General features: G+C 38.0%; 1 long non-coding RNA gene across 2 annotated transcripts in view; it reads left to right on the top strand.

The window, feature by feature from the left end:
* LOC121083863 overlaps positions 1-27,457 on the top strand; it is a 30,398-nt gene extending 2,941 nt beyond the window's left edge. Inside the window, exons 2-4 of one of the 2 annotated variants that reach the window (XR_005826507.1) lie at positions 140-277; positions 1,893-1,971; positions 27,253-27,457. This is a non-coding gene — a long non-coding RNA (uncharacterized LOC121083863). Of the gene's footprint in view, positions 1-139; positions 278-1,892; positions 1,972-17,141; positions 18,946-27,252 lie in introns of those variants that run through there. The other variant, XR_005826506.1, reaches the window with a different exon arrangement.
* Positions 27,458-27,823: the final 366 nt, after the last annotated feature.

The following is a 27,823-nucleotide window of genomic DNA, read 5'->3' as shown; positions in this document are numbered from 1 at the left end:
TTTTTGCCAGAGTCAAAATTAAAATATGTTAAGCAGAAACTAAAAAAAAAAATATTTAAAAAAATCAAGTGGAAGTATCATGTGACATGTTTCATCAGAGATATAGTTTTCTCCCTTCTATTTCTGTTTCTTACTACAGATCTGTACTGACTATAACCTCTGTGTGGCGTTATGAGTTCTTTCTCAAGGGCAGAACAGAAGACAACATTGAACTCTTCTCTGAACAGGCAATAGAGGCTCATATTAAAGAATTTTTTCCCTGAGCACTTTGTTCAAGGTAACTTAAACTGCTGAAACAAGTTCTAACAGTTAATTGCAGATTTTACAGTTCGTGAACATGTAAAGTAGTTCTGAGCCCTATGCAGTGATTTTTGCATTCCTACTGCCTTCAGATATCCTACAGGCACTCATACAGAAAGACCAGATCTATTTTTTATTTTATTTCCATTTCACAGAGTATCTCTGAATTCTTGTATGGCTGACAGTGATCTGGAGTGTAAGATTTGATATCCTCACTGTGTTCACTATGTTGACCACTCCATAGTTCATTTATCTTTTTCTTTAGTTGTTTCCTGTGTAATGTAAACCTCTTAATTTTCAAGCACCTTAACCATCATCAGAGTTTCTGGCCCACTTTATCTCTTTTCTCTGAGTTCTATTCTTTATCTCCCCTGTCGAATTCATGATGTAATTCCAAACAATGTTGTAGTCCTGACCTATAACAGCAATGGAACATTCCCATATTACTTTTCTTTTTACTATTTCTTTACTGTTGCTGTACACTGAGAAGAGAGCCTCATTAGCTTCAGTAAAGACTCCTTTTAGCATGGTGTGGGGTCACTCAAAACACAGCTGGAGGCTTTGAAAGTTTTGTGTGGAGACTGTCACCATCTGCATGGCACTAAGGTCTTACTTCAAGAATAACTATTGAGTACATATCAGTTCTATTTGCAGTTACCCAAAAAGGAAAACAATCCTGACACACCTAGGGCATAAATATTTAATACTTTTTATCTTATCTGTTAAAAGTATTTTTAATTAAAAACTGCAGACATTTTTCCTTTTTCCTCCTTGTAGAAACCTGTAGAAGTCAGGAGTTATGATAATAGAGTGTAAAAACCTTATCTTTGGAAATTTTATAGCAGCAACATATATTGCTCGCTAATTGCAGCAGAATATTTTTAGAGCATCTTACATTTGTTCTTGGTTCATAATATTCCCCAGAGATGTATAATGGAGGAAGAGGTAAATAACAAGTTGCAGTTCTAGACGAAGACACCTTTAGCTCTTCCATAGATCTGTTACCATTAAAAGGCCAAGAATCTTACCTTTTCTAAAGTAGTATACATTCATCTGCAGATTTTGCCTAAGAAGCAGTTAAAATGATTTTGTAGATGGTATCAGATTTTAATTTTTAAAGAGGTTTCAAACTACTGCCATAACTTTTTTCATATTTATACCAGCAGGCAATTCTACGACTGCAACAGATTTTATTAAATTCATTCTGTGTTTAACAAAACAAAAAGCAACCAAAAAGAACAGCAAAAAACTCCAGCTCTTTCAGTGCCAGATGCGAACAGATTATTTTTCTTCCAAGAAATGCTTATGAAATTGTGTCAAAATGAAAAAGAAATGGGATTATGTGCAAACCTCTGTTTATAATGTGTTAAAAGTTTTGTGTTGCAATATGAAGACACTTGAAACTGTAAAATCATAAGGAATAATCAGGGATCTATTTTTCCCTTGCTCTGCTCTTGTCTTATTGATGGGAAAGTCAACTGTAGATCACATTAGCTTTGTATAATTTTTAATAGATAGATCATTTCTTTGGAACAATAATTCCAGGTAATGCCTGAATTTTCAAGGATCCATATGCCTTCTGTTGGCAGCAGGTGTTTCATGAAGAACCTTATGAACATGGTTTTGGGTTGCTTTGCAATGCAGACTCAGGGGACTTCAGGCTGCAAACCAGTAGGTGAAATACTCCCTTTTTATTACTCTTTTTTGCTATAATGCAGCATAACTTCACCAAATGAGGTCTTCATACCTGTATTAACCTTGACATAACTTATATAGGAAAGTGATTATTAAAACATAATTAAGATCTATGTATTTTATTACTTTGTAATTTCTTTTTCTATTTTGCTTTCCATGCAGAAGTAAATTTTTCAAAAAACTTGCTCAGTATTTTTCTGGACATTCTAAACTCACTTCCCCTCCCGCTACCGCATTTGCTCTCTGTTTGTCTTTTATGCTCCCTTTGATTTTGAATTATTAATTAGAATACAAATGCCTACTTTACTGCTGCAATGCATTATTTAAAAAAAAAAAAAAAAAAAGGCATCTGTTCCTATCACATTCCTATTCATGGGATTGTGTTTGACTTGAAATAGTTTCCTCAGAGTAAAAGATGGCTTGATTTCTGGATTCAAACCCTGTTGCCTGTAATTGAAAAACTGGTAAAAGAATCACAGTGCTAACTCTTGCTATTTCTACAAATGCTTTATTTATAACCTGATGTTCTCTCCTCATTCTAAGATAAAAATTTGGAATATAAAGCTTTTTTGAATATAGTCACCAAGGCAAAACATTGCTGCAGCATAACACACAGCAGGGATCATGAAACACTAGCAGACAGATAAAAATAACTTGTTTAATTATCAAGAATCCACTGCAGTCTAATTCATTATTACTGTTGGTTGTTGTTTTATAACATATCCAAGTGGATTCCAAAATTCCAAGAATGGAATTAGGACTTCTCATGACAGATGCTGTAAAGATGTGCAATAAATGTTTGTTTTAACCTTCACAACCTCCAGAGGGCAATTCATCCCGTGTACTATAGACACTTATCTATTACAAAACTCATTTTTGTTGCACTCTGGAAAAGCTTGATCTTCTTGGTCAACTTTGCAGAGAACCCCTTTGACTAGGTTGCCAACACTATTGTAGTTAAAATTAGATGAGAAGGGTCCCACCTGAAATAAATGCAGACAAATGGGCCATATTTAAATCAAAATATTATGTGCCTAATTAAGCTATAAAGTCTGCTATGGAGTTCGCTATCAAAACAATGGTGAATAATTCAAGTAATCTACTCTTCCAACAGAGGTAAGAAAAGTGCTGTAACTGGAAAGCATATGGCAGATGAGTGCTGTGGGCTTTTTGAATAGTGCCCAATGTTACATATGTTCTCTCAGTGTTACATAGAAGACCCAAAATACTGCAGTAATGCAAGAATCTTAAGATGATGAATGAATTTTTTAGTCACATTATATTTTCATGTTGGAGAGAGGTAGTCACAAAGGCTAAATCTGGCCTTGCCTCTTCCTTAGTCTCCCATTATAGTCAACAGAATTAAATAGGATTCTCTGGAGACTATTACTAAGCAGTTGAATTAGGCGCATGCTCTAAATTGCCTTCTCCATTAACTGCAGCAGGAGCTTGCAGAAGATTAGTCTCACTTGACTAACAACCTTTTGTATACCTGTTGTGCAAAAGGCAGGACAGAACCTTCATCTCAGAGGAGGAGCTGTGCAATGGTGTCATTATTTTGTGCCAAGTGCACTAAAATCGATGTTTCACTGGACATTGATGAAGGCATCTATAGTTCTCCTAGCTCTCCACTCCTTTTTCTTAAGAAATCTGCACCTTGATATGCCTGCTATACTTGTTCAGTGCATGCAGTTTTGCAGATAAAATGCCCTGGGTCTAGGTCATGTTGATGATTGTACTTTTTGCAGGCTAGTGATAATGTTGATCTCTACCTGTAGAGCATTCTGGACAATCTAAATTCTTCCCGAAGTCTTCCATAAGCAGAAAAACATTATTGTCATGCTTTGGCTTCAGGTGATATACAGGGATATAAAGAGCAGGTGTATGACAATGACAACAAACGTGCTCTTACTTGCAAGGTTAGCTTATGGAGGAGAAGTCTGAGTTGAAGATGCAGCTTCCAACATTATTCATAGTCAGTGGGAGTTCAATGAATGGTATCTATGAAGAAATGGTGAATAATTTTTCTTTTGGAAATACATCTAGTGTATGAAAGCAAATCTACACCATACATATGGTCTACATGACTCCCAGATATTTTGTTCTCCATTACCATGTAGTTCAGCTGGAAAGGAATTTCTGCTCTTCGCCACCTATACTTTCCTTGTCCGTGTTCAAGGTCCAGGCTTTCTGGGTAGTATCAAGCTATGTAGTCCAACTGACAGATGGCCCTGTCTCACTTTTTTGTTGGTTTGAACAATGCCCTTTCCGATTTGGAAATAACATGAAACACCTAAGCATCCCCATATTGGAAGTTTGTGCAAGTTTTCAGGCTACAATTAGATATAATGCTGAAATTACTTTTCTCAATGAACTCTGGTCATTCCTGTCCAGGACTTCCTAACAGCTACAACCTTAAAAAGGAGCACTGCTCAGGGTCCTTTATTACTTCTAAGCACTTTGCCCAATATGTATTCTTCCCCTTCAGCTCATACAAAGGGTACCAACACTGCTAGAGGAAGAGAACACCTTGCTTTGATTTGCACCCTTTTGTACAAGGGGAAGTATGTAGCAGAATGAGGAAATTATGGGGATTTGGCTATGCATCTTTTAGCTCCTCAGCAGGCATGTTCAGCTGGAGCAGAGAGAGGAGTGATCTGCTCCAGAGGACCTGCCGGTCAAAGCTATTACCACCCACCAACCGGCACCCAAGTCTGAGCTTCAGGCAACATTTATAAATATTGCTCATTAATCCAGCAGGATTGACACCTCAGAGTAGACCGTTAGTGGTAAGCATAAATTATTGCAGGAATGCTATGCTAAAAGTACATTAAGTAGCAAAATTAAATTGTCAAAAACAAAAATGGTGCCAAAGTTATATTTCAATATCAAACTTTAACTGAGTGCTTATATGACTTTTCATTATAAAGTCATCGTTAGGGACACATTCATCTACTCTTTCACAGAAAAACCCAATAGTTTATCAAGCCAATTTTCCTACTTTTGTTTTCCATATATAGCATCTTGAAATTTTGTGCACTGTTTCTCTGCCATAGTGACAAGTTAATTTGACTGAATCAGAAGCTTCCATAAATAACAATTGTAACTAGATTACCATTCCATAGTCCATTTATCCTCTTTAGCAGAGCAATCCGATAAGCCAGAAGGACTCAAGAATTTCCTTAATCTTACTAAATATGTGCAGTTATTGATTTTTTTTTTTTAAAATGGGCAGGAATTGGAAGAAGAAAATTAAAGAATTGAGTGATGGAAACAATCTAGTTTAGAACATTAGACAGCTTTGAGAATCCTAATTTAGCTCTGATTCCTTTACAGCTTCCTAATTATCTTCTTTTTTTTTCTTTCTTTTTCTTTTTTTTTTTTCCCACCAGTCATTTCAGGAGATGATAATAGAAATTATAGGTCAGACTTTGAAGTTTCCCTTTGCCTTTGGTGGTCTTTGTGTTAGGCCCAGAGCACACATATATCTCTTCCAATAGAAGTCTATTAATCTCTTGATTGCTGCTCAAATAACCTTTTCTGCATAGTATTCTTGCATTTTGCAGCTGGTGATATCAGAATATTTAAGTAAATTCAGGAGAATTTTCCATCTTCTATTCTCCTCTGACTATCAAGACCTAACCTCTGAAAGAGAGGATAAGGATGAATCAAATGAAATCAGGAGAAATCTGATCCTTTTTGTAAAAACCAGAATGAATTTAAATTGTGGTGCCCATTCATTTTGTACTGTAAGGTTGGAATCCCTCTCATCTGAATTTAAACATCTAAATATACCTTTCTGGATGTTCCTTCTATAATCACATAATCACTGGGAAAACAGAAGCACATTTAGTCCAGTCTTTCTGAGCTGTTTAATACAGAGATGTTAGGAGATTAATCATGTCCTCAAAGCAGCTATTTCTTTTCATTGACTTATAAAGACTGAGGCTGATGCAGATGGAAAGATCTACATCCTATCAAGTGACTCCTCCTCTTGAGTTGTCACAGATAAGTGGTTTACGTTAAGTAGCTTACAGAAGCACCATCAAAGGTATAAGTGATATAGTTTTAGTAGGAATTTGTGGGACTGTTACTTCAATGGTGAGGTTCACTCTATTACTACATAGATAAATCACATAAAGAAGAATAAAATTCAAATTAAACTGGAATGTTTTACACAAAGAAAAGGGTATGGGAGACCCTCGCATTGAGTCACAAGGTACAGAGTGGACCCCCTTGCTTTCTAAACTCTTAATAGAGCTTAGGTGCTGCTAGATCCAATCCTAGTATCAGACTTGGTCAACAGTTTATGTTTAAAGGATATAAGGAGCGTTCACAATTTAAGGTTGATCATAGGATTTTAGAAGCACTTAATCATTAACAAATTTATCATTACAAAGTGGAATAAATAGGATTTACTTAAATCATAGAAGTGGCTTAACTATGGATTCAAAATCGTAATGCTTGTACTGTACTTATTACGAGGTTACTAAATCACATACACATGCTCATGGACACAAAGGAATAGAACTGTAGAGATATATGTACAAAGGTATACCTATACCTGTTAAAATTTCCACTCCAGTTCAGTGAAATAATCACATCAAATGCCTTTGCATTTCTCAAAGTGCAAATGGTTGAGCGCAGAGGAGCAGGAAAACCAGCCCAGCCGCATCATCAGCTTTTGGCGATGGTTCCCCTAGTATCGCAAACCTGTGAGTTTGTGAGCTTTGAGAGGTGTCTCACTTCCCCTCCCTCTATTGTAGCTGATCTATCATAGTATTGTAAAGGCTTCTCTTCCTTCCATATGCATTGGCAATGTCAATGATAGCTATGGTAATTCTAACGGAACAATAAAGTTGTAAGAAGGAGGGAGAACAGGAGGGATGGTCTCTTGTGCTCTTACAAGATCATAATCCACAAGAACTGAGTTACTGACCCAGACAAAGGCATTGCCTTTGTCCTGGGCAGGCCACTTACTTCACCTGTATGAGTACAGTGCTAGTAACGCAGATATCTGAGAAAAGGAATGTATAAAATTTAATATTATATAACCACAGCAATGAAAACAGTCAATAAATACAACTCCTGATGGTTAAGGTCTTGAGGCTAACCTAAATATCTACATGGATCTGCCTAACGCAGGCCATGGAAATACACCCATTAATTCCTGTGATGGTCCAGGCAATTTCTAGTTGACCTGAAATATATGTCTTAGAAAGACTCAAAGGCTTTACTTGGGTCAGAGTTTTCAAGTGATGGAAAATGCATCCCAGGCATGTTGTCCTAATGTTTGGTGCTAAACTTTTACAGTGCATTTCTAGTTTAATTTTGTTGAGCTTCAACTTTCAGCCACTGAACTGTAGCATCCATTTGTCTGGCCGATTAAAAAGCCTTGCACTGTTAGAAGTTGTCTCTCTGTGTAGATACTTATAAATGTGATCCAGTCACCTCTTAATCTCCTTTTCTCATATTATTTTTACAACATTAAATGGTGAAGATTAAAAAAAAAAAAAAGAAAAGACAAAAATAGGTCACATTTTGCAATTAGGTGCATCTGGACAGATTTTGTTCAAAATCAGTGTCACAGGTGCATGGACCTGAAAAAGGAACATGTCTACTAATGATTTGCAGGGTATGGTTTCCAGGAAATTCTGTGAGCATCAAATGATCATCCTACTGTTTTTGTTGATGCTAGCTAAGTAGGTATCACATGCCCTCTGCTGAGGGCAGCATTACTGCTGGCTGAATCAAATGCAGATAGTAGCTGCAGACTTTCTAGCCAAAGGAAAGATGCAATCTGCATTGATTTTTAAAGATAAAAGACTACTAGTGGCATTAATACAGTCCACTCTCCTATCATAAACCCTCAATTTTAGCACCTCTTTTCAGTCATTTAAGGATTATTTTCTTTCTTTTTTTTTTTTTTTTTTTTTTTTTATGATTACTTTGGGTCAAAAAGGTTTCACTTTTTTGAAATGGCATCATAGTGAGAAATCAGGCTTTTTCTGTTACTGACAAAAATATTGCTTGGATAGTAAGCATCCCAGTAAAGCTGTAGCACTTTTAATTTACCACTGTAAACATCCATCTAATGAATTAAAGAACTTAGTCACTACTGGAACTGCAATGCGTGTCCAGAGCACATCCTGTGTTAGTGAAAGCTGTGCAATTTAAAGTGTCAGTTGTACCAGTTACCCTCTGTTACAGGTCTTCCTCTAAGAGCCTTGCAGCCATTTGGAAAGAACCTTGCAGTTGTTTTAAGTGTGTAAACAGCACCACCAACAACAACAAGAAGCTGAGGCAAATAGCAAACATGGTTAAATTAATGAGCTGGACAAAATGATAATGGATTTTGGAAGAGTACCCAAAAGCCACTTGTGTGTTTCTGAGCATTTCCACATGGGCAGGAGAGGAGACCTTTTCTGCCCTCATGGAGATAGCCAGATGTGAGGAAGCTCCTATCCCAAGCCATTAGTGTGATGGCTGGTGTCCAGCTAATGAACCCTGCTGAAAGGTAGGCTCATTAGATCGGAAACAGCCTGTGGTAATGTAACTACATCGCCTCCAACACAGCTGCCTATCTCACCAGCTCGGGGAGGACTGAGGGGTGCACATCTGGGGGCATCCGTCTGCTCATAAGAGCTTTTAGATCAGCTTAATCTCACCTAACCTTAGATCTTTGAGACAGCTATATTAGAAGCGTAACTTCTTCAGAGACCCTCTATAACCAGGGCGGTAGAGGCATGTTTATAAGGGGGCAGTTCAGTTCCCTACAATCTGAAACATCCTGTGAAAGGGCTTTGCTCTTTCCATAGACCCGAACGTCATTCAAGGTGATGAAGCGTTGAACTGTGTCATGGTAGGGTTGTGGCCAAACTTTTATATCTCACCATATCCCACGAAATACAGTGAACACTGGATCTGTAAAGGAGAAACTCAGGAACACCTGAGAGCAGAAGACACCACTGGCCTGGAAGATAGCAGCTGAGGGCAAAAGCAAGCAGCTAGCAGACACACGTGTCTTCAGAATCACTGACACAATTTACTTAGGGTTCTATAGGCTTAGCACTGCAAAAATAAAAATCAGAACCAGTTGCTTCTCAAAAATATATGAACTTGTTCAAAACCAAAAAGAAATATAGGATTTAAAATAGGTCAGCCATAAGTTCTGAGTTATGCATGAGGCCATTAGATGTTCCTTTGTTCATTTTTGGCCTCAAAGTCTGATGACTTCCCATGGACTTCAACAGGGAGAGGAATATGAACTATCTGGCCAGACATTTCTAACTTAAAGCAAGGTCCAAGTTTACTTAAGGTTTAAACAAAAGTACCTGACCATCTTGTGATGGACATGTGCATAGCTCCCATCCAAATGAACATGTATACGCATACCTGATAGGATAAGCCATTTCTTTTCTCCTGAAATCTGACTGCTAAGGGCTTGCCTCCCAAATTTCTCTGCCTTTTCCCAACTCTTATCTGTCCCTTTCTCTTTCACACACAAAACTTGTAATTCCTTCCCCAAAACCTACACTTGTACATTCTTTTTCACTAAGATGTCTGTTTTCCATGTTAAAGTCCAAGATCTAAAATCATCCTGTTACTGCAGTGCTGTTCTCATTAATATTAAAAAACAGTGTGTCATTTCAATGTTATAGTAAGCAGGATAGTAACAAGCATTGGTTGAAAAATGTTGTTGAAGAAATTCCATATGTTTCAAAATCCCCTGAGATTCGCAGAGTAGATGGGAGCAGAAGTGGAAAGGACTCTGATTTTTTCCCCCACTGGAATTTTCCTCTAGTAGAAGCAGACAGGATTTTTCAGACTTTCCAGTGTCTTGTCATGGTTTTGTTCTTGATGTCACATAGAAACTGTAGGGAATGGCAAAGGACTAAAGATGACTGGAAAATAAAATTTTCTTCCCTAAAAAAATATTTATTACTTGGCTCACATGGGGATTTTTCCGGAAACAAAATGTGCTTCTGAAAAGCAGGAACAATTCTTTCCTGAAGGGCACTATTCACAGGACTTCCATTTTTGAGAATTGAGAGGTAATTTTCCATGTGTCCTATCTGAATCTCTCTCTACCTGAATCTCCAGGGAGCAGGTGCCTGAGGAGCCAGGAAAGCCAGAATGATGAGAAATATTAAGCTGCATCAGCTTGTGGCTGATCACCTAATGGGATCCAGCCTCAAACTTTCCAGCATGTACAAAAAGAAAAAAAAACAAGGTCTCTGCTTGCACCATTGTTTTACCACAGAAGGATCTTTTTTTCTCACTTGAAGTAAATTTTTAAGTACATTAGCTTCAAATGCACCTCCTGAGGAAGTAGAGCTCATTTAAAAATGAGGCTGCTGTGGGCTAACAAGAAACCTGCGAGTGCAGGTTTATACAACTGCACACATTACTGCTGATAAAAATAAGAAGCCTTTCAAATGCCCATAGAATGAGCTTGGAATGAATATGCAGAAAAGTACTTTTCTCACATAAAACTTTGTTTCTGTCCAGAGGTCCTGGATCATCTATGCTACTACAAGACAAGACCAACAGCTTCATGCATGTACGGCAGATTTGATACTTGTCTATGTTAATTATTTGTGTTATACACATGAATTATCTAGTCATTTGGTGATCAGGACTTAACAAGGATCTGAACACTAAGGAGGGACCGTACGTGTTTATATGTATGTCAGTGATTTTCTGGGACTGGAGTGTCTGATGCAGTGGGACCAGACAGTTACTGCCCATTATCCTTTTAGGTCATTAGTGAATGAATACATTGATCTACACACATGCATTTAACTACATTCACTAACATATCTGTATGCATATTCATATATCTTTGTGCATATATAAATATAGACTGTATAAAAGTTTACAAGAGGTCAATATGCTCAGCTATCTCATTCTCCACATGCTACAGTCACAGCATGAAAGCAATAATTATTTAAAAAAAAAAAAAAAAAAAGTAGGGAAAACAGATAGCATGAAGCAACCCCTGCTCTCTCTCCTTCATTTCACAGCTGGCATTCTCAAAGCCTGTTACCCAGATCCTGCAGCACTCTGCATGACCAGGGACAGCTGGAAGGAAACACATGAGAAATGCAGCATTTCAGCAGCCCATATGAGTTAAGGGATACAGGGAAAGATGCTGTATCCACAAGAATTTGTTGCTTATGATGCTAGAGTGAGCTGTGTACCCATACTCTCACAGGAAACATGCTTGTATTAGCAGGGCTGTTGTAGAATAGTTCATAGATTATGGTTAGAAAGTGCAAATTACCTCACTCCCTGCTTGCAAGTTGAAAGGAAGATTCATCCTCTCTCTTAACCTGCCTACTGCCTCCATGCAAATCCCTTTTCATTTGGGCTTTGTGAATGAGAGTAGTGTTGGGCACTATAAGCTTCTACTCTGATGTCTTTCTGCACAAACCATATGAGATCAGGCAACCTCAAAAATATTAAGTCTATTATAAAGCTTATGTATCAGTTTTTCATAAGCCACTGAACTGGATAAAGCAACTGTTTGTTCTGTGGAAGGCTGAGTTCACTCTTCCAGTGATAATATTATTATTTTTTTTCCAGATATCAAGTAATTTTCCAATTTGCTGCTTGGGCTTTAAGTACAGTTTTTCCAACATACCATCTAACATACACAGGACAAGAGAGATTTCTCTATTTTTTGCCCTTGAGATAATCTTCACTTTCATATCTTTTTTTCCCACAGAATCCAGACTATCAGTACTATAGATGCTGAAAAATGTAATTTTCACCTCTGCTGCCTGTTAAAATGCCCAGTGTAACATTCACAGAGGTGCTTCGTTTATGTAACTATGGTAATTTTCCTCTGTCATCTTCCTCTTCATGCTGAAATGCAAAAAGCTTAATTCATTAAGGCTTGTAAGGGGCTTTAATTGTTCTGGCTAGCACAAATTATAGAAATGTAGCAAGTTTATCTCCTGTAAAATGTGGAAAGGTGAAGTTTGGACGAAAGATGCTCCTCAGAAAAAATATTCATTAGGTATATCACATGGACATGTTGCATAATTCCATTCCTGCTCACAAAGAATAATGAGAAAACTACTGGCACTATCTTACTCCAATTAGCTTTTCCCTTTGCCTTGGCCTCCCTAGGGCTAATACAGCTCTATCTGTTCTAAAGATAAACTGTGGCATTCAATCTTCAATATATTCAGGTGGACTATAAGCCAATATTCCCTCTGTATTATGATATGATGAATAAGCAGGCTTTCGTGTTGATAAAAGCTTGAACTGACAAATTGCAGCTCCACCTATAGTCTCCAGCCTAGGACAGCTGTGTGTCCTAGGAGCTGGCAGGGCATCTTTCAGTGAAGGATCTCTATAAGTTTACCCAGATTTTAGCATATTGAAAAGGCAGGTTTGAAGAAGTGAGGTGGTTACTGCCTCCCGCTGCTTGAGCTGTCCCAGTGCTAGAGTATATTTGAGAGGTGTTTGCACTGAGCTCCTCTTGAGAACTGCAACCCCGCTACGGCAAGCTGCAATAAGTATTGCTTTATATTACTATTCCAAGCTGTGCACAATGGCAGCTCAGGAGCAGCTTCATAGTCTTATGATATGACACAGATAAGACAGCTTCAGACGTTTCAGTTTAATAAGTTAATATCTTTATATTATTCTCCTAAGCACCCATTGCTGACCGCTGTCTGAGACAAGATACAGCTAGAAAAATTGTCTGACCCAGCATGGCAGCTCTTACACTCCAGTCTCAGGAAAGGTTGCTCTGAAATCCTTCAGCAGATTTGCATGAAAATGGAACAGTAGAATCTGATATCAATTTTGTCCATTTACAATTGTTTAATTTCTGGATACTCTAAAAACCATACTATTGTGTTAGCCTTTTAACGATGAAATGCTTTCAAAACTTTATTTAATATATCTTGCCAAATATGGAGGCTAAAAGCAGAAAATGGAAGCCTGATTCACCTAATGAAATTGTGTTCTAAAAATAAAAATAAAGAAATAAATCAATAAAAAGGAAATTTATTGAATTTGTCGGATTATTTCCTTCCAGACAACAGCAGAAAAGAAGAGCAATTTCAAAGCCAATGCTGTTGCTCAGACTCGATGTTGCTGTTATTTTTTAACCTGCTGCTACTAGAAGTTTCTTTCTCTGGGAACATGTCAAACCTTTCCAGAGTATTCCCCATTGGAAAAGCTGAAGTCAAATCACTGACTTCAAAGAAGCAAGCTAAGACCAATGCTACTTTTTTTTCAAGCAACTACTAGTTCATTCTAAATAAGTGGTAAAATATAGTACAGTAATAGTCTATCTTTTTTGAGCTGCAAAGGTGTCAGTACAAAGGTTTTGACTATTACTACAGACAGTAAAATCTTTGCCCCACTCTCATAAAGGGCACTTTGGTATTAGCTTCTTTGAGGCCGGGCTTCCCTATCAATTTAGCATCACTTTCACAGAACTCTCCAAGGGAGGTTTGTAACAAAAGTTAAAGCTGCAAGCTCTTTCAAAAGCAAGTACGTCATGGGCTCCTTGTTTCAGTGCCTTTCTTCTGAACATAGTTTTTTGGGGGGCAGAAGGGTAAAGACAAGAAAGGAAAGCCTCCTGGTTCACAAAAGGATTGCTTCCAAACTGAATCCCCATAGGAATGGGAGTAGGCAAGATATACTTGCCTGTTCAGTGACCACATTAACATGTACTCTCTTAATATGACAAGGTTTTTACTGATCAGGTTAGCATCTGTTCTGAGCTTATACTCCTACCAAGAATTTGTCATTTTGGTAAGATAATTTTAGGGTTTCCAATATGGGTAATTATGAAAAAAAAACCATGATATATCGTCTATCAGGTTTCATGCTATGCTCAAATCCTGCATTTACAAAGGCACAGATAATCTGATAAATCCCAGAAGTCTTGGACTTGCCATGCATATATGGGTAATCTATATGTATATGTATGTGTGAAGTACCCCCTTTTCCTAACATTTGATTCTTCAGCCCATGGAATAAACTGAAAGTGTTCATCTACCTACTTCAGATATTCTTTATATTCAGAAAAAAAGCAGAAATGTGAATAGCAGTAGCATCATTTATCTCTCTTGTACTAACAATTTCCAAATAGTAGCACGGCTATGTTTGAGCCCTAACAGGATCACATAGATAGGTCAGGGAATGCTTCCAGCATCCACTGCAGGAGAATGGAGGAGATCTCATTTACCTCCTGCAGGATCAGGATAGATGACTCTTGAAACTGAGGCTAACTAAAACTACAAATCTGTTCAGAGGATAAATCTCAGAGGGAGATACAAAGCAGGGTAGATTAGTCACAGGAGATCAGGACACTTTGTTTAAGGTTACTTTATTGAACTAGTAAATAAAAGCTGTTATCTGATGGTCCTGCAAGTAGTGTATGTGAAACCAAACAGTTTCCTCACGCTGAACACTCTCATAAACATTTATAGCCAATAAACCATGGCTTCAGTGAACAAGACTGTGCAGCTCTCATCATATGAGATGATCTTTTCTGGAAAACATCTGTGGTGTAGAGAGATTTTGTTACTCATACCATACCCAACCTTCAGACAAATGCTACTGGCATTATTTCTAGCCAAATCTTTTTGATTGGAGCTCATTCCTCCCACCTAAGAATTTTCTGAAAAAAAAAATAATAATAATAATGCATTGGAGAGAAGCTTTATTAAAATTTCTTGAAATGTGTCTAAGAGCTCTGAGGGAATAAATTTATAGTTTACTGGGAGGAACCCAGAGTACGTTTTCACTGCAGCCATGAGGCAACAGCTCCCTGATACCATTTTTTACCTCACTTGTGCCAGATATAAATGCACTTTAGCCAAATTAGACCCTGAAGTTTCTGCACTGCTCAGCTGGGTTGCAAACCAGGGAAGAAGCAGATAGCTGGAGCTAATCACTTATCTCCTAGTTCTCCACTCTGAAAATTGCTTTGATTAATTAAACCCCCCTCAAGTGTACATGGAAATGCCAGTGCACACAGTGTGAGTGAGATGGGCAGCACTGCAGCAGTTATTGAAAGGTGGAGCATGAAATGTTCCTAATACAGGACAGGCATTCAGCCAGGGGGGTCTGACATCTCCTGGATTCTCTCCCTCCATCACCTTCACACTGGAGCTCAGCAAGCAAATGCTTTACAGATCATTTAGAATCACTGAACCATTCTCACTTTGGATCTGATCTCTGGAAGAGTATACCAGTGCTTTGATCTGTTCTCATTTCCAAAGGGATTGAGAAAAAACCTGGATGCCTCATTCATACACTTGCCCGTTAAATTCCCAGGGATGTACCAAAACAACTGTGAAGACGTTGTAGCAAGCAAGGGCAGGTAGACCAGGCACTAAGGTGATATCGAACCAGTATTTCTCTCTGCATCGCCGGTTCCCTCAGACAACGTGAAATTCCTTCTTCCAGAGCAGATTGGATCAGCTGTCCTCTCTCTTTGGCCTCTCCCAAACATTTCTACTTGTAGTCTCTGTGGACAAACAAGTCAAAATAGATCACCGCAAGTTTTCGAGTTAGCTGCTTAAAGGATTGTCACACATCTGTGCTAAATGTACTAAGAACAGAACTGAGAAGATACCTGTTTGCAAATGTTATTCATAAACCAAGCAAGAGATTTCAGTATACTTCTAGGTGAAGACTTAAGGGCAGCGTATCAGACTAGAGGGAAACTAACAATTCTGAAGAATTGTTCTTCTAATCTGATTCTGGGGAATTACAGTTTGACATTGCTTTGTCTTTTTTATCCCTGCAAAGGCCTTTTTTCCCTTGTCACAGTGAGGTCTTTCTACTATTCACATTAGCGGCTTTACATGAGCCTTCATAATTGTTTCTTATAAAATACGTTGATTTCTATCATCCTGTTTAATGATGTGCTACATTGTTTATAAGATAATGCAATGAACCCACTTTGAACTCATTCTATTATCCCATAAGTAATGCAATAAACTGCTTAACAGGGCAATTAAATCAAGTGATTTCAGGTTAATGTTATTAGACAGTGTTCAAGAACATGCAACTTTGTTTTGAGGATTGGCTTACCCTCTTAAATATTGGAAAATGTACTTTACTAATGTTTTTGTTTGCATTCCCTAAGGTACTGATCACATTATTCATTGCGGAGGACCAGAAATATTATAGTAGCTTTCCAAACACAGGAGAGAGTTAGTGTAGCCTCTAGTAACTTGTGACAAAGCAATGGATTTAATAACCTTGCAGAACTCCCCAGGGTATTATGAAGCAGTGTTCAAAGCTTAGGAAAAAAAGACTTTTCATTATATACAGATAGTAGAAAATCACATACATGAGAGAAACATAAAGGTTAAATATATTATTCTGTTGAAAAAAAAAAAAATTGGACTGCCCAACCTACATATCATATCTGATTTGAATTTTTGAAAGGAATCTTAACAAATATTTTAAGACAACACTACTTTTTTCTTTATACCTTTTTTTTGGCCCACCCAAAAATGTAATTTAAATAGCCTGCACCATGCAGAATTTCATTAGGAACAGTTCCAATGAAATTAAATCTCTATTGTGCATCTTGAGTCTGCTCTAATGATTACTGCTCCACTGAGTATGTAATTTAAAGTCTCTTGTTAATAGATGAGGTGCTGAACATCAACAGCTAGCTCTTCCAAACTTCACAGTTGAAGAGCTATCTTGCTTACAGCCAGAGAAATCTACTTCCAATTGGACTTCCATGGGACAATACTGACATCTAACAGCTGCTGGATTAACCCAAATAGAATATTAGTGTCTTTCTTAAGGTTCTCAGTAAGAGTTATGTATTTCAAAATTAAGAGTAGCTGTTGACTTCTTACCTGGATTCAGATAAAAAAATGACCCTGCAGCACTTTTAAATGGAAATTAAAAAAAATATATTTCCCAAATATTGGAATTGCTCATTTTGAAACATTTCAAGATTTAATATGCATAGATTTATATTTGTGGAGGATAAAATATTATCTTGAAGGAGGTGTTTCACTGTACCCCAAACCATACATTTATATAATGAGATTTTGATTTACCATCAAACATTAAAACAGTTGTTTTCTGAACTCTAAGTGATAAGGCAAATTTTTTAAAGCAATCTCCTTCTCCTTATACAGAGAGACATGGCTTCTCAGAATCACAGAATCACAGAATGATTGATGTAGGAAGGGACATCTGGATGTCAAGCAAGGCCACCTAGAGTCCAAGTCAAGCAGGACTTCACAAGAGTGAAGCAGGACTCTTCCCCTTGGTGAATGCATGATGATTATTCCTGATGATTTTCCTGTCCTTCTGTCTAGAAATGGTTTTTCAGCCTCCAATTTCCCAGAGGTCAAGATGAGGCTGACCATCCCATAGTTCTCTGTGTACTCCTTCTTGCCCTTTGTGAGGATAAGAGTGACACTTGCCAGACTTTGGACACTTGTCCTAGTCATCATGATTGATCAAACATTATCCACTGGCTTTGTAATGACATCTGCCAGCTCCCTCAGCACTCTTGGGTATATTGTATCAGGGCCCATGTCCAAGTTGCTTAAGTATTCCCTAGCCTGGTTATTTTCGACTGAACGTTGTCCTTGCTCCAGCCTTTCTCTCTGGTCTTTGGGACCTGGGATTCCAGAAGTCCAGTCTTGCTATTAAAGACCAAGGCAAAGAAGGTATTCGGCCTTTTCCATGTCCTGTGTAACCAGTTCCTCCCTCTTCTTGAGCAGCGGGCCCACATTTTCCCTAGTCTTCCTTTTGTCAGCTATGTACTTGCAGAAGCTTTTGTTGCCATTGACATGCCTGGCTAGATTCAGTTCCAGCTGGGCTTTAGTTTTCCTACGTTTGGCCCTTTGATGATTAGACATTTCTGTATTCCTTCCAGGTTACCTGTCCTTGCTTCCACTTTCTGTGTGTTTCCACTCTCTATATGCTTTCACAATTTCATGTTAAGCTATTTTGAAAGTCCATCCCACAATCTTCTAAAAAGGTGACATGATTTTTCAGCAGTGCCGAGCGTTCAACACCTTCTACTGATACATTTGGGAAATGAGGGTGATGCAGCACTTTTGAGAAAAACTAAAAACATTATTTAGTCACTATAGAGGAATTTAGGAACTTGGATTTTTCTTTGGTTTTTTGGTACATAATCTTAAAACTGAATTTCGTTAAGTCCAAGCGCCCACTTTTCCCATATCAGCTAAACCCTCACTGCTTTTGAGTACTAGTGCAACCATAGCTGCTTGAACTGTCTCAGTCTGTATTTATTGTGATTTCTACTTTTATTTCAGTATTTAAATTGATTGTAAAAAATGCCTGACTTCCAATGCCTGATCACTCAAATGCCTTTCAACCTGCTGCATGGATATTTCATGAACAGCAAGAATACTTCACATTTATACACATTTTTAATATGTTCAAAGTTCTGAATGGATATTAATTAAGTAGGACAGAATTTTCAGAAATGTCTAAAGGAATTAAATCCTGGGCTTCCCTTGAAATCAACTGGAGTAAGCAGTTAAATTCCTTGTGGGAATGCGGAAATCTCATTTGCAAATGTAACAAGGCCTCAGTGACAGTAACTAGCACTCACCCTTTTAGATACAAACAGTTTGAAATACACAGTTAAGTAAATGCCCCAAGATCACAGATGCAGTAAGTGGCACTATTAGCAGTTGAGTTTGAAAGGCTTCTCTCTAGCTGTAAGCATAAGAGCTAGGTTACATGTGCTGCTTCAGCAGGGAATCTCATGACCATTAAAAGATGGGGGAAAAGGTATTTGCCAAGACTGAGATGAACCTTACTCGGATGTTCTGAACTGTGTCTCATCTCAGAAGATTATGAAGGGGAAGCACTGCTTAGTGGTCATTGAAATTTCTAGAACTTATTTCAGAAAAACATGACTCATACAAACAGTGACTGAAATCAAAAGAAAATTAAAGTTAGACAAACAGGTTAAAAATTCAACACAAAGCAAAACATGTCAGGTTCACTTAACAGCAAAATGTATTTTTCATTTGTTTTTATTTAGCATTGTTGCAGAAAAATCTGAAAAATATTTTTGGACTTAGCTGTACATAGTATTTTCCCACCCCAATTTTTCATTTCACCAAACTTAAAGAAGTTATTTCACTGTGCTTTATTTGACATTAAACTGAGCTACTTCAGTAGGAGGGACTTTATTATTAAAGTTTGTTTAAAAATTACAGCTCCTCAGCTCCTTTGTAACATATGGACTACATGCCAGTGAGTCAAATCTAAGTTATTTTTTCCTCCATCTTTTCTACTTTTCTGAGATATCCGCCTCTAGCATAATTAACTTGCTGGTTCTAAAATGTATTTTATATCACTCAAATGGGTCTGAATTACTGAACTGTACTTAGAGAGGAAGAGTGAAATGGGAAATGCAAATCTGAGTTCATGTAAGTTTTTTAAAAGTGTTTTTTTAAGTTTTTAAAATCCTTCAGGGACTCTGGATTTGACAAAAAAAATTGTATGAATTATGTACGCTCAGAAAAAAGCAATGCTGATAAGGATGCCAAGCCTGGTAGATCTCAAGTGTGTGAACAGTGTGAGCCTGATTTTTATGTTTTTTCTCACTCCACTTCACACAAGGATGGAGGAAAACTGGAAAGGGTGACTCTAATCCACCTTTTTGCTCCCTACTTTTCAGGCCTACATATGAGAGATTCACATCTTTCAAGCTATCATTTTCATAGCATCTTTTCTGATTCTTCAGTGCCTCTCACTGAATCTCTAATCTTGGGACATTTACTTAACTGTGCATTTTATGCACCATGGCTAGTTATAGAGAGACCTCACATAGCCATGGTCCTGATCAGCCCCCACACTGGAATCACATCCTCTGGACATTTTTCGTGATATATACATGACATAGACCTTCTTCATCCAAAGCTTGGCACCCAGGGTTTGCCACTTTGTTTTAAGACTCTCATGAGTTATAAAAATAACCTTTGTGCAATTAAAGGTGAGGTTCAACCACAATGATAGCACTATAACCAGAAGGTAATGACTGCAAGTTACGTTAGAACACTATTTCCAGAAACTGCTACAGCCAACCAACAAGGCACTAAAGATTCCTGCTGGTATTCTGGACAAAATTTTCATCCCTCCATATTCAAGAAGGACTGGAAGAGAAGTTAAGACATTCAGAAAGAATATAACTGCAAGATAAAAACAGCTTACTTTGTTCAGCACAGAAAAATAGAAGCTTAGAGAGTTTTGATTGCTTTCCTTCCATAAATAAATCAGGAAAGAAGCAAATAAATTTTTATGCCAACTTGAAGTTGTCCACCTGACTGGAACCAACTTTTTCTAAAAACTGTGAAGATCTGTAGTATAAAGATTTTATGAGGAACCTTTTAAAGGAAGATGTGACAGCAAAAGCTCATTCTCCACTAGTTAGTGGAAAAGGAGTATTTGGCATGGCAACCTGTGATACCAGGAAATGAGAGAAGATGTCCCAGAAGATCTATTCTTGTCTGTTACTGTTATTATCAAAAAATAAAACTGAGAGAATTGTAAGGCAACTTTCCTTGCTTTTATTTTGTTAAGAAAGTAACTGAGTGCGTCATTTGGGGTTGTTTCCTCCTAACTCCACAAAGCATACTGTATTTATGTGCTTTGAAAGTCAAAGACTCTTTGCTATGACATAAAATAGGAACATCTCACAAATTGGTAGTGCTGGGATTTGCATATAACATTACCATACTCCCTAATTATTTCTGGATCGATTTGCATAATGAAAAAGAGAATAGTTTATTCTCAATAACAGTAAATATAAAAATGTGCCTGTCATTCCTCCACGGGGAAGAAACTTCAATTGTTTTGTTCTAAGGCCTGAAAGTTGACATTTCAGAAATACCTACATAAAAAATAGGATGAAAAAGTAAACAAGATCAGAATACAATGTGGATCCTCTTCAGGTGCATCAAGGATTTCTACTGGGGTAAATCTGTCATTACCAATACTTTTACCTCTAGTTTACTGATGGATAAGTGAAAAAGTGTACAAAGACCTTTACCTTTTCAGATTAAATGTCTAAATGACTAAATCATCTTGGTGATCTCAGAAAAGTAGATACTTCTGTTCCATTTGCTTTTGTTTTACCACTGATGGGACATGTCTGAGCTGAAAAGGTGGTGAAGATTTGTGAATTGTAGTGACACTTTATCCTAGCCTCACTTAGAGAAAAGAAACCTTTTATTGATTTCATATCTGTCTTGTTTAAAGGCCATCAGCAAGAACATCAGACCCACTCTCAAGTTTTAATGGCAGGAAATTTGTTTGTTGGTGTTTGGTAGAAATTAGATACATTGAGGCAGAGATCAGAATATAAAATATCAATTATATAAAATCTCCAGGTAGGTTTGATTTTCTTTTCCACACTCAACACCTAAAAAATCAAGGGTGGATAGACTCATGCGCGTGGTATTGTGGCCGGAGCCACAGACTGTGAGCTCAGTTCCCATCCCAGACAGACAGTTTTTACATGATACCGAGAAAATCACTCCAGGAATAGTTGAGATTCGTGGCACACTGCCTTGCTATGTGTATACGAGTCAGTTCTGAGCAAGCTTGTGTGCCTGAAGCAATTCCATGCAAAGGCAGTAGCCTGAGTGGTGAAACAACAGCAGTGACAGTACAGTCCAAGTAATTAATCTGATCTCTCAGTGAAGCTGTGTAGCCCGACTGGACTGCTTTACTAATATGATTATACACCTTCCAAATTTTGGAGCGAAGGACAAAGCATGGCATGCCGCAGAGAGAGAGGTCCTTATGATTTTGTGGTTTGCCATCTGCCACTTACAGGATAGTTTTGCAGGTAAATGTCCGTAAGATGCACAATGATGGAGAAACATGACCTAAGAGAATTTAAATGCACAGGAGAAGTGCTAGACCACAGGACCTCAGAAACTCACACAAGTCTCTAAATATAAGCTACTGCCCATTATCACCTGTCTTTCATTATCACCTGGACTGCAAATTGCTTCCTCTTCAAAACAAAATAGTTGACAAATTAGCTGCTTGTCCATATGGCTATAGTTCATGACAGGTTTTTTCCCCTTGTTACATTATGTCATAGACCAGCTCAGAAAGAAGGAGGAAAGAGCTGCTTGAATGAGAGTGATATTTAATAGACCTGCATAACCAAACAATTTAAAGAACTCTTAGTTTAGAAAACTGCAAACAAAAAAGTGGAAAGGATGGTCAAAATTCAGCTAAGGAAAGGCATCAAGAATGTTAACAAATATATCTCAGCTACACAATAGAAAGTGTCAGAATGAACTGCAAAGCAGTTAAACAATTGATAAAAGTAGATCTGGTAATAGCAGCAAGAGAGTTTCCATTTATTGGTACAAACATTTTGGGTCCACAGTTGAGAGTTTTACAGGCTCCTGTTTGCCATCAAGAGAAAGCACACAGCCAGGAGCAGTTATATTTTTACATTTCTGTTTCAGAAAAGATCTATGCAAATCTGAAGCCATATTTCCTGCCCATATAGACATCATATCTTGACCTTCTGTATGCATCACTCTTCTTCTTTGGCTGAGTTCAGTTCCCAGTAACTGCAGTCCACAGTTCTTCACATGTTTTTGTCTTTCCCTGTGCTGTGTCTTTGAAAATGTTAACTTGTACATAAAGACTGCGTGATGAGAAAATACAAATAAATAGTTCCTGTAGAGTCCTAAAGCTAAATAAACAGTAGCAAATAAGGCAGGATTAGAACATGGCTCAAATCTTGACCTAGCATCATCCCAATAGCTTAAATGTCAGGCTGCTTTCAGCGTTTTATTTTTTTTTTTGACTCAAGCTACCTAACATTCCTCCAGGCAGTATGTAGGAGTGGCCAGGGAACAGCAAAGGACCTTTTGCAGCTGGTAATTTGGTCAAGACCACCCTGTTTTTGAAAGGAAGAACGAAATTCATCTATATGGAAAGAAATCAGGCTAAGGCAGTGGACTGGAGGGTCAGAGCATCGTCTTGTTGCTGGCTGCTAGGAAGCACGTACATCAAGGCTAATGAACTGCTGTTACAGACACATGGTCTCAAATGGATGAAAGACAGGTGATTCTGGGTCTATAGCAACTATAACAAATCGAGTTTCTCAGGTTATCTGTTTTTGTCTTTTCTTTTGAATAGTATTAATAGATTTCACAGGGGACCAGGGAGTGGTGAACACAACATCCATGCCCTGATTACATACACACTCAGATGAGATCCTAGAGAGCAATAGTCATGAAAAGGGAGATCCAGTAAGAAAGAAGAACAACACTTTATGGAAGTGCCTATATCTTTTCATCAGCTATAGAAGAAACCTAGAGCCAACTTAAGTCTAAATGATCTAATGTTTATACGTTAAAAATGAGATGAGACACATCTTATGGATGTGCATGTTTAGCTTATTCTTTACAGGCAAGTAGTCATCAGTCCATGAAAAATTCTGCAAATCTGGATTCATCAACATTTCTAAACAGACAAAAGAATGCATAAAAAGAAAGAGATATTAAAAAAAAAAAAAAAAAAAAAAAAAAAGGGTGTGGGGGGTGGGCAGGAAGCGAAATGCTTAAATTATTAGCTTGTTCTCTGCAGAAGCCAAAAATGGTCTGGCTGTCAGAGGCTCAAGGATTGGTGTTACACCTGTCTGATACTCCAGATTAAGGAAAGCTGTAGAAGTTTAATTAAATTTCTCTTCTCAGTTCTATACAGAAATGTGGATTTAAAAGATCTAAGCAAGGGGCTGCAGTCAGACTGTACCATCTTGTGATTTCTTTAGGTCTTCTAGCTAAGCAGACAAGAAACAAGAAAGTAAATAAAGATAGCACAAGGAAAGAAAGCATAGCAGAGAAGTAAGAAGTACATTTAAAAAGTAAATGTGAGAAGACAGAGAGAATAAAACAGAAAACCTGAATAATCTAGCCTCGAAACCAGATGTGACAGACACAGAAATCATTTTACCAATTAAAAAATAATTAGATTCTCCATGTAATTTGCTTTTCCCTGAGACAAATGTTGCTGGTTTAGTGCAGGGCCATTGATAAACAGAAATCAAAATAATTTTTACAAGTAGTAGTTAGTGGTAGTAGTAGTAATAATAACAACAACAATAATAAAATTTATAAGTAATAGTATTACCACTCTTATCTGTTGAAGATTATTCTGTCTGTACAAAAGAAAAAAGTTAAAGGCAAAAATAGCATTAAAATAGTGAATCAGCTTAAAATCCATAATGTGAGATAACATAAATATTTTATAATTAATTGTTATACCTAAAGCACCAGTAAACCTATTACATATAATTAAACGACATTTTATAATCCTTAAGAGCTATAAATAAACTATGGATTCTTAAATGAAATTCCTTTGAGACAAGTTGAGGACAATTAGAAATAATCTGAGAAAACATGACACATTTTTTACTTTTAAATACAGTTCTACTATGAAGGAATACATTCATTTGAAATGTCTCTTGCATGTACAAGTGAATAGAAGAGTCCCAGAGTGAAACCTTAACATGGTATAATGCACAATAATCTCAGTTTATATCAGCCAAAGTGTCATCCCATGGTTTGGTTTTAATTAACAAAGAAAATACTGAAATTTTATTTAAAGCCTAACAATTCTCTTCGGAATTCTTTTGTCCAGGCAAGCCAGCTTGGAGCATCATAATATGCTTTCTCATAAAATTTTTAATATTTTCTGCTTTCACTGTGGTCAGGAGCAAATATTGAGAAAAGCGGTGTTTCTTTTTGTAGACTGACAATTTGAATTACAATTGAAATTGCAGAGGGGGGGGGGAACATAACTTGGGAGGAATGGCCTATCTGACAATCCAACAATCAAGTACAGACGTCTTTTTTTTTTCTTCTTCTGTAAAATGAGTGCATTTTACATTAAAACTAGTAAGATAATAAATTCACGTTATACCACACATACACTACTAATAGAAAATATTATGTACAAAACCACTCTAATGCCATCCAGAACAGTACTTCACTGTGAAGTGTTTCGTAAAACATTACACATATATATAGTACCATACATATATAACATACATATGTATAACACCACCTAGCTCTTTAGACAAAGCTCTCCAGCGATAGTCCTCATTACACTTAACTAGTGGAGTAGCATCATTATACCTGTTTTCCAGATAGCGAATCAGAAGACGGGGTGGGAAAAGTGATTTATCTAACTTGTTGAATAGTAAGAACTAGAGTCCCCAGGGTCCTGATGCGTTGTAGTGTTTCCCAGACAGGGACACACCTGGGCCAGGGGCGGTCCAGACAAGCCCAAAGTGGATTGCAGAGGGCTGGGATTTCTTGTAACATCCCTCTCTCAGGTAGGTAAGATTGGTTCTCCCAACAGATGTAGGGGTCACTCCTGAGGAAGAAGCTTTTCTCCTTTGCAGTGCTTTTCTCCTGTGCTCTTCTGAGGACAGATCATGGCTCAGTTTCATTTCAAAACACAGGAGTTAGAAGTGACTGTAGCATCCCTCTTTAATCTGGCAGCCAACGGTTAGAAAACTTCCTCTGGAAATAGGTTTGGGTGACCTGCCTGAGGCTGTTGAAATCACAGTCCTGGAGAGCAGCAGAAATCCTGAGCTACAGACCAGGTCCTTGCTCTGAGACTCTCTGTGATTCAGCCAGTAACAGCTAATGCCAGTACAACCACAAAACTGAGACAAAAGCCCGATGTCTCTCCCATGAGCACTTTATCCAGGGTGTTAGTGAGTCATGTACCCACCTGAGATCCTTTGGTGTGACTAGGGGTATCCAAGGGACATGAGAAGTGGGGTCTTCCAGAGTTCAGCTGCCAGTGTCAAGAGGCAGCTGATTGGGCTTTCCAGGATTGAAATTTGGAGCGTATGCAGCTGAATACTGCTTGGAATCCTTATCTGGTACTTAAGTTGTAGTTTGAATCTGACCTTTTGTTTAACAGGTATGACATCATTTGTCTCTGCGCTTTATTCTAACTGTCAGGAGGAGTTAATTGCTATCAATATACTAAAGTTCACTTCTGCAGAATCAAAATCTAATTGTAACTCTGAAATTCATTTCATCCTGTTATCAGAGAACAGAGGTCTCATAGAGCCAATGAAAGAGGAACGTATTTTCAGCAAATCCCTTTTCCCTTTTGCTGAGAAATGGAAGGTAGCTGCTATACATATTGATTTGAGGATTTCCTGAAGTTTCTCTGAGTTTCTTCCAGAGCGTGGACATTAAAATAAAATGGGGTCTTTTGGAGTGACTGATTTGTAATCCATTAATTTTCATGCCAGGCTTGTATGGACAAAACCTTTCAGCTACTGCTGCTGCAAATGTCTCAGATGACAGTAAAATACCAATCCATATGGTTTGATTAGCCTCATGGTAGCACCTATTAATACCATGCACTTTTCCAGCACTTTTTCTTTGGTAACTTCAAAGCACAAGCTGGTTGTGACCAAGCCTGCAAGATCAGTGAGGGATTTATATAGGTGACCCTTCACAAGACATGAGCATATGCTGGGAAAAGCAATGAACATGGAAGAACAGTGCGATGTCATGCAATGGTTTATAAGGTTTAAACAGAATAGGCTGTCCTCTCAAATCCTGTGCAAGTCTACCAGGGGAATGCACTCAACTCAGCCTTTGAGCCTTCCAGTGAAAGAGAAGGGATTCATAATCCACAAGGTGAATTAGTGTAATTCCCTTGAATTCGTTATTTCAGTGAAACAGTAGCAGCAGTGTTTCTCAGATGTAAATGAATCTTTCTCACAATGGAATTATACAGGTACAACTGAGAGACACGTATGACCTGAAAATGCTTTATTGCTGCTATTGATTCATGGGCCAGGAAGATCATATTTTGGCTGTTAGCTTCCACAGTGAGCCTACAGTGGCAGTGGTTAGAAAAATGATGATTTTGCTTGTCTTTTGACCAGATCTGACATAATGTCAATAAGACAAAGTAAGCAGGGCACCCTGCAGCGCTATTCTTTTCTCTGAAGACGCACTTTTCAGCAGATGCATTTTAGAAATGTTTTGTTTTCTGCGTCATACCAATCAGCCATGGCAATCTCAAACTACAAGCAGCACCATGTATTTTCCCAATAAATGCAGGATATAAGAATAGAAGTTTTGAAAATCTCAATAGACTTGATTTGATTTCATTGTATTGCACTTCACCACTTATCTTAAAGTTTGCTTCAATCTTTACTGCCTTTTACCTTCTTTGCTTTAGTCTTTACAGCCAAGGCCAGCCCTCAGGAATCCCAGACTCTGGCAGCAAGAGAAAGTCTGGAGAAAGGATAAAGATCACTTAAGCAAACTTGACACCCACAAATCCATGGGTCCTGATGGGATGCACCCGTGGGTGCGGAGGGAGCAGGCAGATGTTATTGCCAAGCCACTCTCCATCATCTTTGGAAGGTCATGGAGGACAGGAGAGGTGCCTGAGGACTGGAGGAAAGACAATGTCACTTCAGTCTTCAAAAAGGGCAGGAAGACGGACTCAGGAAACTACAGGCCGGACAGCCTCACCTCCATCCCTGGAAAGGTGAGGGAACAGCTCATCCTGGAGGTCATCTTGAGGCATGTGGAGGACAAGAAAGGTTATCATGAACCAGGATTCACCAAGGGGAGACAGAACCCTGGTACAGGCTGTCCAGAGAGGCTGGGAAGTCTCCTTCTCTGGAGACATTCAGAACCCGCCTGGATGCAACTGTGCAACCTGCTGTAGGTGAAGCTGCTTTAGCAGGGGGTTGGACTAGATGATCTCCAGAGGCCCCTTTCAACCCTGACCATTCTGTGAT

Source organism: Falco naumanni, chromosome 2, assembly GCF_017639655.2.
Source record: "Falco naumanni isolate bFalNau1 chromosome 2, bFalNau1.pat, whole genome shotgun sequence".
NCBI lineage: Eukaryota > Metazoa > Chordata > Aves > Falconiformes > Falconidae > Falco > Falco naumanni.
This window is presented reverse-complemented; position numbering and strand designations above follow the sequence as displayed.